The sequence below is a fragment of the Entelurus aequoreus genome, linkage group LG26, assembly GCF_033978785.1.
Source record: "Entelurus aequoreus isolate RoL-2023_Sb linkage group LG26, RoL_Eaeq_v1.1, whole genome shotgun sequence".
NCBI lineage: Eukaryota > Metazoa > Chordata > Actinopteri > Syngnathiformes > Syngnathidae > Entelurus > Entelurus aequoreus.
Window position 1 is genome coordinate 7,359,946 of NC_084756.1, and position 9,439 is coordinate 7,369,384.

The 9,439-nt window shown below is 36.5% G+C and overlaps 1 protein-coding gene across 2 annotated transcripts in view; it reads right to left on the reverse strand.

The window, feature by feature from the left end:
• Positions 1–9,060, reverse strand: part of sh2d5 (SH2 domain containing 5) — a 32,376-nt gene extending 23,316 nt beyond the window's left edge. Inside the window, exon 1 of one of the 2 annotated variants that reach the window (XM_062037964.1) lies at positions 8,825–9,060. The gene's annotated coding sequence lies outside the window, so the exon portion shown is untranslated. Of the gene's footprint in view, positions 1–8,606; positions 8,744–8,824 lie in introns of those variants that run through there. The other variant, XM_062037965.1, reaches the window with a different exon arrangement.
• Positions 9,061–9,439: the final 379 nt, after the last annotated feature.

Consider the following 9,439-nt stretch of genomic DNA (forward strand, 5'->3'; position numbering starts at 1 on the left):
GTCTTAACTCATACTCTTTCTATGCCACATCAATGTGGAAGGCGCTCCCAACAGGTATAAAAGAAAGGGCATCTCTATCCTCCTTCAAAACCGCAATAAAAGTACACCTCCAGGCAGCTACAACCCTAAACTAACACCCTCCCCGGATTGTTAATAATCAAATGTAAACAATCAAATGCAGATACTTTTTCTTATGCCTTCTGATCTCTCTCTTTATGTCCACTACTTTCTGTACATATCCTACCAAGTCAGACATACACTGTTCCAATATCCATTTCTCTGTTCTCAATTGTTGATGACTGATGATAACAACCAAACCTAACTTATACTCTGCATTGACCCACAAGACCCTGAAGACAAATGTCAAAGACATCATCACCCGGTCTGATGATGATGTGAGCGGCAGAGGAGGTCCTCCAGGTGCTTAAACCCCTCAAAACTGTTACAGCTCTGCTGAGCACTGTAGTAGAATTTCTGACCTTTGAACTATATTTCATGTATGTCAAGAATGTACGCTCATTTAATTTCTCTTCTATTCTGTGCCATTGAATGGACCGGGTTTGGGACAAAGTTGAATATGAAATCGTGCCAACCTGTCTACAGAATGTTTTGATTGTCCAAGTATGATTAAGGGATTCAAGGATGTTGCAAAACAAACATGTCGAAGACCACAAAATCATGACGCACAAGGAAAAACAGACTGACGCACAAAGAAACAGATAAAAATGCCCAGGAGACCAGGACTCGAGAGAGAGATTGCTTTTTGTTTGTCCTCCGGAGGACGGCTGTTTGTTTGCAGGGACAAAACAATCCAACTTATGCATTTTTGACTATGAGTAAATAAACTTGTTGTACTAAATTCACTTTTGTTGCTGTTTAAGCCTTGGACAATGCACTACAGCACTGAAACTTTACCATCTGTGTCAATGATTCTGCCACTGAAGTGTGGAAGATATCACTCGAGATGTCAAGAATGCCATTAGAGAGGACCTGAATCCCAGATACACTTCACCCCCTACTCTACAGGACTACCTTCACAGATCTACTGCCCTGGATCCCAGGTTCAAGTGCCTGTCTCACATGGACCCTGCCCTACGCCAGAGGACATACAGTGAGTGACCTCACCACTGAGATTGTGAGCAGTCAGGGCACTGAAGACTGTGATGAGGTAAATAAAAATAATATTATTTTAAAAATTATACATTTTAATCTGAATAAATTAGCTTTTCCAGTAATGATGGCTTTTATTAAATGTTATTGACACATTTTTCATATCTATGAATCATGTTAAAAAGAAGATATTATGCCTTGTGCACTTTAAGTTCATTTTATATATTTTAATTTAATAATTTAAAATTGTTAATAAACAAAAAGACAAAACTTCTGTTTATTTGTTTTGTCTTTTTTTTTTTGCTGTTCCGAAAAATTATCCGATCCGTGACTCTGATCCGAGAAACGATCCAAACCGTGAGTTTCTTGATCCGTTGCACCCCTAATTCAAACTAGGGTTGTCAAAAACTATACTGTATGTTCCTTTAAAATGCAGGCTTTTTTTTTTTACGCGTCCTGGCTCCTTTTGATCCTCAAGCCATTCAGTGGCCTGGAAAAAACATGGCTGCTTTCACTATTTTACCTATGAGCCACAAGCGGGAAAATAGTAAGCAGAAAAGCACAAAGAAACGGGTACAATATGGAAATACCAAGTCCAAAGACATGACAAGTTGTTACCCCGACAAGACAAAACTTTATTTATTAATTTTTTTTTAATCCGGGATCGCCGTGCGACATCACTTTAGAACAAAAGCGTGCGGCCGAGCATGCATTTAGAGAGGTCGGTCAAGCCTCACTTTTGTGTTTGGATTAGTCAAACGCATTAATAAGATCAAATGTAGATTACTACTGCAACTGCTTGAGTAAAATGGCATAAAAGCTCAGCAAAAAGGAAAGACTACGGTGCAGGAAGTCTAGAATCACTTTTCAATCGGAGGCTTTCACGCTGTCAAGACACCTCCTCAAACCAATCACACACTTCACAATAATAGCGCTATGCGTTACATCCGCTCTAACTACATAACAAAAAGAAAAAATGTCTTACATTACCATCATGAAATGTTTTGGAATGTAATCTGTGATATTTCTACCTAAATAAATGCTAGCATATCAATTGAGGAATAGGACATTTTTGGCAGATTGAAATATTTTGTTTATTCTTTTATAAAATGTTCTGAATCAGTCCGCAACTACAGAATGTTTAAAAGTCTGAATATTACATTTTATTAGTAAACAGCAAAGGTTAAAACATTGCCATGAAGACCTTTCACTTGTACAACATGCAAAGTACAGAATATCAGAAGCATTTATTCAGATAGAAATATTACAGGTTACATTAGCAAACATCTTTGACAATCAAACCATGATCGTAACAATCCACACTTTGTGTTAATGTGTGAAACTGATATCTAAACATGGAGTAGCTCCTCTCTTTTGAATGCAAGTGCTCAGCAGGAATACAAATTATGTATTCCTACATTATACAAAATATGGAAATCAATCAGTTGTTTAAGTTTAGTTATAATAATAGTGTTCCTTAAGGTTCTATTTTAGGTCCTCTCTTTCTTATCATTTGTGCTTCCCCGGATAGTTAATAATCAAATGTTTTTCTTATGCTTTCTGATATCTCTCTCTCTATGTCCACTAATTGCTGTACATATCCTTCCAAGTCAGACCTACACTGTTTCAATGTCCATTTCTCTGATGATGCAATTGTTGATGCTGATTGTTGATGACAGAAGTATTGATACCAACCAAACCTAACCCCCCACCCCCTCCATATCCCACACCCCGGATTGTAAATAATGTAAATATTTTAAATAATTCAATGTATATACTCTGATGATTATCTTGTGTGATGACTGTATTACGATGATAGTATATATTTGATAGTATATCATGAATCAATTTAAGTGGACCCCGACTTAAACAAGTTGAAAAACTTTTTCGGGTGTTACCATTTAGTGGTCAATTGTACGGAATATGTACTTCACTGTGCAATCTACTAATAAAAGTTTCAATCAATCAGTCAATTATCTTGTTATATTCTTATTTTTTACTGTTATATTTTTATTCTTATTGTTGCTTTTTATCTTAATTCTTATTGTAATATTTTATTTTATTTTATTTCCATTTATACCCCCATTATTGACTTTTTACTTTTTCAAATAAGAATTTTCTTGAGGGAACTCTCCTGAAGGAATCAATAAAGTTATATCTAACTATTCAACTGATGTCTCGGAGTTAATTTAAAAAAACTAACTCTGACAAAATAAATCAACCAAAATCAAATGTTTACTGTAGAGCAGTGTTTTAAGAAACCCATTGTTGGGCCGCAAGCGCCCCCTAGAGGGCCTCCAAAAATATCTTTCTCATCTCTGGTCTGTGTGGGCCGCAGCGGTACTCACTTGTAATACACTTTTCCACTACATGTGGCAGTAATGACAATTTTTAACAAACAGAAGAAGTCTGGAGTTAAAGTCATGGAGCAGTTTCATAGGCGCAAAAATTATGACTAAAGCGGTGAAGATATATTTTCATTTGCACTTTATTTTTTATTGACAGTTTAGTTAGGAAACATTATTATTATTTACAATTTACTTATTATTCATATATTTTAGCAATGTGTAATTGTATTTAAATTTGATTTTCATCAGTTTTTATAAGTCTTTTCTTTTGCAGTTTATTTATTTAGGATGTATTTTGGTAATCAGTCTGACCTAAGCCTTATTAATAATCTTTGTGATTAACACATGCTTTCATATCATTTGACAAGGTTGTAAGTAGCTTATATATAATTATTGAATACGATTAAAATCAAAAGGTAAGATTAGTCATTCAGTGTTAAAATTTGAAGGGCCCAGGGCCACCTCGAATATTAACACTGAATTTTGATTTTAATTCATATTCAATAATTATATCTCTATGATTCTAATTATTATTATTAAAAATAATAGCTCTAAACTACTTACAACCTTGTCAAATGATACGTAAGCATGTGTTAATCAAAATACTAACATCAGGGCTTAGGTCAGGCTGATTACAAAACCAAATACTAATCAAATTTACTGCATACGAGAAAAATGAAATAAATGCACATACAATTATGCAGTGCTATGATAAATAATTCAAACTAAATGAATGATAAAAATATTAAATGTTTCTTACATAATCAGTACCCCCCTATGCAACTGGCTGCTTGACTTCCTCACAGACAGATCCCAGTCTGTGAGTGGGCAACAACACCTCCAGTACCATCTCCCTGAGCACCGGCTCCCCCCAGAGCTGCGTCCTGAGTCCGCTGCTGTTCACGTTGATGACCCATGACTGCTGCGCCAGGTCCACTACTAACCACATTGTGAAGTATGCGGACGACACGACAATAGCGGGCCTCATCCGTGACAACAACGACATGGACTACAGGGAAGAGGTGAAATATCTGGTTGACTGGTGCAGAACCAACAACCTGGTCCTGAATGTCGACAAGACAAAGATCATCGTTGACTTCAGGAAGCACCAGTCTAGCCACGCTCCACTCTTCATCAACGGCACAGCGGTGGAGATGGTAAGCAGCACCAAGTTCCTGGGGGTGCAGATAACTGACAATATAACCTGGTCCCTACACACCGGCGCTCTTGTAAAAAGAGCTCAGCAGCGCATGCACTTTTTGCGTCGGATGCAAAGAGCACAGCTCCCTCCCCCCATTCTCACCACATTCTACAGAGGCACTATAGAGAGCCTGCTCACCAACAGCATGTCTGGACTGGAGCCTGCAGTGCCTCAGACTGCAAGTCTCTCCAGAGAGTGGTGAGGACGGCGGAAAAGATCATAAGGCTCCTCTTGCTCCTATCCAGGAGATCGCAAAAAGCTGCTGCTTGACCAGGGCTCTAAAAATCTGCAAGGACTCCTCCCACCCCCACCAAGGACTGTTTTCACTGCTGGACTCTAGAAAGAGGTTCCGCAGCCTCCGAAGCAGAACCTCCAAGTTCTGTAACAGCTTCTTCCCTCAGGCCGTAAGACTCTTGGACGCATCATAATTATCCCCTCAACTCCCCCAAAAATGGATTAACTCGCTGGTATAAAAAAGACAATATAACATACATCCATAAACATGGATGCATATGAAAAAGTGCAATATATTTATCTGTACAGTAACTTATTTATTTATTTATGCACTTTATTGCTTTTTTATCCAGCACAACCATGAGCTAATGAAACGAAATTTCGTTCTTATCTGTACTGTAAAGTTCAAATTTAAATGACAATAAAAAGGAAGTCTAAGTCTAATAAACATGTAAGTGCGAATGAAAATACAGCTTTACCACTTTAGTCATAATTTTTGCGCATTAGGAACTTCTCCAGACTTCTTGTTTGTTTGATATTGTCATTACTGCCACAAGTGGTGGAAAAGTGTATTACAACTGATGCCCATATTATTTTTGGCAGCCCTGTAGGGGCTGTAGATTACTAATCCAGTGTTAAAATTTGAAGGGCCCGGGGCCACCTCGAATAATAACACCGAATCTTGATTTTAATCATATTCAATAATTATATCTATATTATTCGAATTATTATATTATTAATAATGATTATTATTATTAGTTATATCTAACCTACTTACAACTTTGTCAAATGATACGGAAGCATGTGTTAATCACAAATACTATTATCAAGGCTTACGTCAGGCTGATTACAAAAATAAATACTAATCAAATTTACTGCATACGAGAAAAAGGAAATAAATGTATATACATGCAGTGCTATTATAAATAAATTCAAACTAAATGAATAATAAAAATAATAAATGTTTCTTACATAAACATGTAAGTGCGAATGAAAATTCAGCTTTACCACTTTAGTCATCATTTTTGCGCTTTAGGAACTTCTCCAGACTTCTTGTTTGTTTGATATTGTCATTACTGCCACAAGTGGTGGAAAAGTGTATTACAACTGAGGCCCATACGGACCAGAGCTGAGAAACAGATATTTTTGGCAGCCCTGTAGGGGCTGTAGATTACTAATTCAGTGTTAAAATGTGAAGGGCCCGGGGCCACCTCGAATAAAAACACTGAATCTTGATTTTAATCATATTCAATAATTATATCTATATTATTCGAATTATTATATTATTATCATTATTAATAATAATGATAATTATTATTAGTTATATCTAACCTACTTACAACTTTGTCAAATGATACGGAAGCATGTGTTAATCACAAATACTATTGTCAAGGCTTAGGTCAGGCTGATTACAAAAATAAATACTAATCAAATTTACTGCATACGAGAAAACTTAAATAAATGTATATACATGCAGTGCTATGATAAATAAATTCTAACTAAATGAATAATAAAAATAATAAATGTTTCTTACATAAACATGTAAGTGCGAATGAAAATTCAGCTTTACCACTTTAGTCATCATTTTTGCGCTTTAGGAACTTCTCCAGACTTCTTGTTTGTTTGATATTGTCATTACTGCCACAAGTGGTGGAAAGGTGTATTACAACTGAGGCCCATACGGACCAGAGCTGAGAAACAGATATTTTTGGCAGCCCTGTAGGGGCTGTAGATTACTAATTCAGTGTTAAAATTTGAAGGGCCCGGGGCCACCTCGAATAAAAACACTGAATCTTGATTTTAATCATATTCAATAATTATATCTATATTATTCGAATTATTATATTATTATCATTATTAATAATAATGATAATTATTATTAGTTATATCTAACCTACTTACAACTTTGTCAAATGATACGGAAGCATGTGTTAATCACAAATACTATTGTCAAGGCTTAGGTCAGGCTGATTACAAAAATAAATACTAATCAAATTTACTGCATACGAGAAAACTTAAATAAATGTATATACATGCAGTGCTATGATAAATAAATTCTAACTAAATGAATAATAAAAATAATAAATGTTTCTTACATAAACATGTAAGTGCGAATGAAAATTCAGCTTTACCACTTTAGTCATCATTTTTGCGCTTTAGCAACTTCTCCAGACTTCTTGTTTGTTTCATATTGTCATTACTGCCACAAGTGGTGGAAAGGTGTATTACAACTGAGGCCCATACGGACCAGAGCTGAGAAACAGATATTTTTGGCAGCCCTGTAGGGGCTGTAGATTACTAATTCAGTGTTAAAATTTGAAGGGCCCGGGGCCACCTCGAATAAAAACACTGAATCTTGATTTTAATCATATTCAATAATCATATCTATATTATTCGAATTATTATATTATTATCATTATTAATAATAATGATAATTATTATTAGTTATATCTAACCTACTTACAACTTTGTCAAATGATACGGAAGCATGTGTTAATCACAAATACTATTGTCAAGGCTTAGGTCAGGCTGATTACAAAAATAAATACTAATCAAATTTACTGCATACGAGAAAACTTAAATAAATGTATATACATGCAGTGCTATGATAAATAAATTCTAACTAAATGAATAATAAAAATAATAAATGTTTCTTACATAAACATGTAAGTGCGAATGAAAATTCAGCTTTACCACTTTAGTCATCATTTTTGCGCTTTAGGAACTTCTCCAGACTTCTTGTTTGTTTGATATTGTCATTACTGCCACAAGTGGTGGAAAGGTGTATTACAACTGAGGCCCATACGGACCAGAGCTGAGAAACAGATATTTTTGGCAGCCCTGTAGGGGCTGTAGATTACTAATTCAGTGTTAAAATTTGAAGGGCCCGGGGCCACTTCGAATAAAAACACTGAATCTTGATTTTAATCATATTCAATAATTATATCTATATTATTCGAATTATTATATTATTATCATTATTAATAATAATGATAATTATTATTAGTTATATCTAACCTACTTACAACTTTGTCAAATGATACGGAAGCATGTGTTAATCACAAATACTATTGTCAAGGCTTAGGTCAGGCTGATTACAAAAATAAATACTAATCAAATTTACTGCATACGAGAAAACTTAAATAAATGTATATACATGCAGTGCTATGATAAATACATTCTAACTAAATGAATAATAAAAATAATAAATGTTTCTTACATAAACATGTAAGCGCGAATGAAAATTCAGCTTTACCACTTTAGTCATCATTTTTGCGCTTTAGGAACTTCTCCAGACTTCTTGTTTGTTTGATATTGTCATTACTGCCACAAGTGGTGGAAAAGTGTATTACAACTTATGCCCATACGGACCACAGCTGAGAAACCGATATTTTTGGCAGCCCTAACCCAACAATGGGCCCTATGGTCAAGAAACACGTACTTCTGTCGAGGAGGCTGGTTCTCAGGAATAAACAAAATAAGACAAATAGCAAAGGGAGATGTCAATCAATTCAAGTGTGAAATGGGGCCCCAGCACATCCATCCATTTTCTACCGATTGTCCCTTACGGGGTCGCTGGACACGGGTGGAATTTAGCTGAATATCCACCCCTGCGCGGGAGGGACAAGCGGTAGAGAATGGATGGACGGATCCCTGCCCTATTCTTAGATAAGATTTCGACCATTTATAGGTGAATGTCGACCTTTACCTACCTTCTACTTGTCCATTTTTGGAAAGAAGGCAGCATTACGATTGATGAAAACACTTTTGAGCTGCTTCCTCTCTAACGTACCTTGACACGTCGTGACGCGTCAAACAAAAGTTGCAAAGTGACAAACACGTTTCAACATGAACTCATGGCGGCTTTGCTAGCTTTTTTTTCCCCACCCCCGGCGGCTCTCTCGGTCCTCCCCGTCCCGGTAGCCCTCACCTGCCGCGCGGCTGTCGGAGCTCCCGTGGTGCCTCACCCCAGGTGCGCCGAGGCGGGGTTGACGCAAGGGACGAGAGCGAGGCGGTGGAGGTAGAGGTGGAGTCCCTCCTCGGTGGTACCGCAGACTAATGACCGCGTCGACGCCTCAGTGGAAGTCCAGACGTCCTCACCGCCAAGCAGTCGTTGCCCAATTTGTGATGTCATCGCCAAAGCGGAAGTAGTACACCTACAATTTCCCCGCCCCTTCACTTTGAAAATAATGTTGCACATTTTAACTTTTAATGAAGTTCTTATACAAAACAACATTTAAAATATTATATACAACAAAGTTGTGCGCAGTTAAATGTTACATATGTAAAATTGTATGGTTGGTATGTGAACGACCCGCACCGGCACATTCTAAAAATACGATGAATATAAAATATATATAAAAAAAAAAAGTGAAATAAAAAAGCAAACAGGGTGAATGTAACAAGAAAAAAAATACAGTGTTGACTCTAATAACACAAAGCTGCAATTCAGGCTGTTTTTTCTTTAAAACTGGCATTGCTTAAAGCAGTGGTTCTCAAATGGGGGTACGCGTACCCCTGGGGGTACTTGAAGGTATGCCAAGGG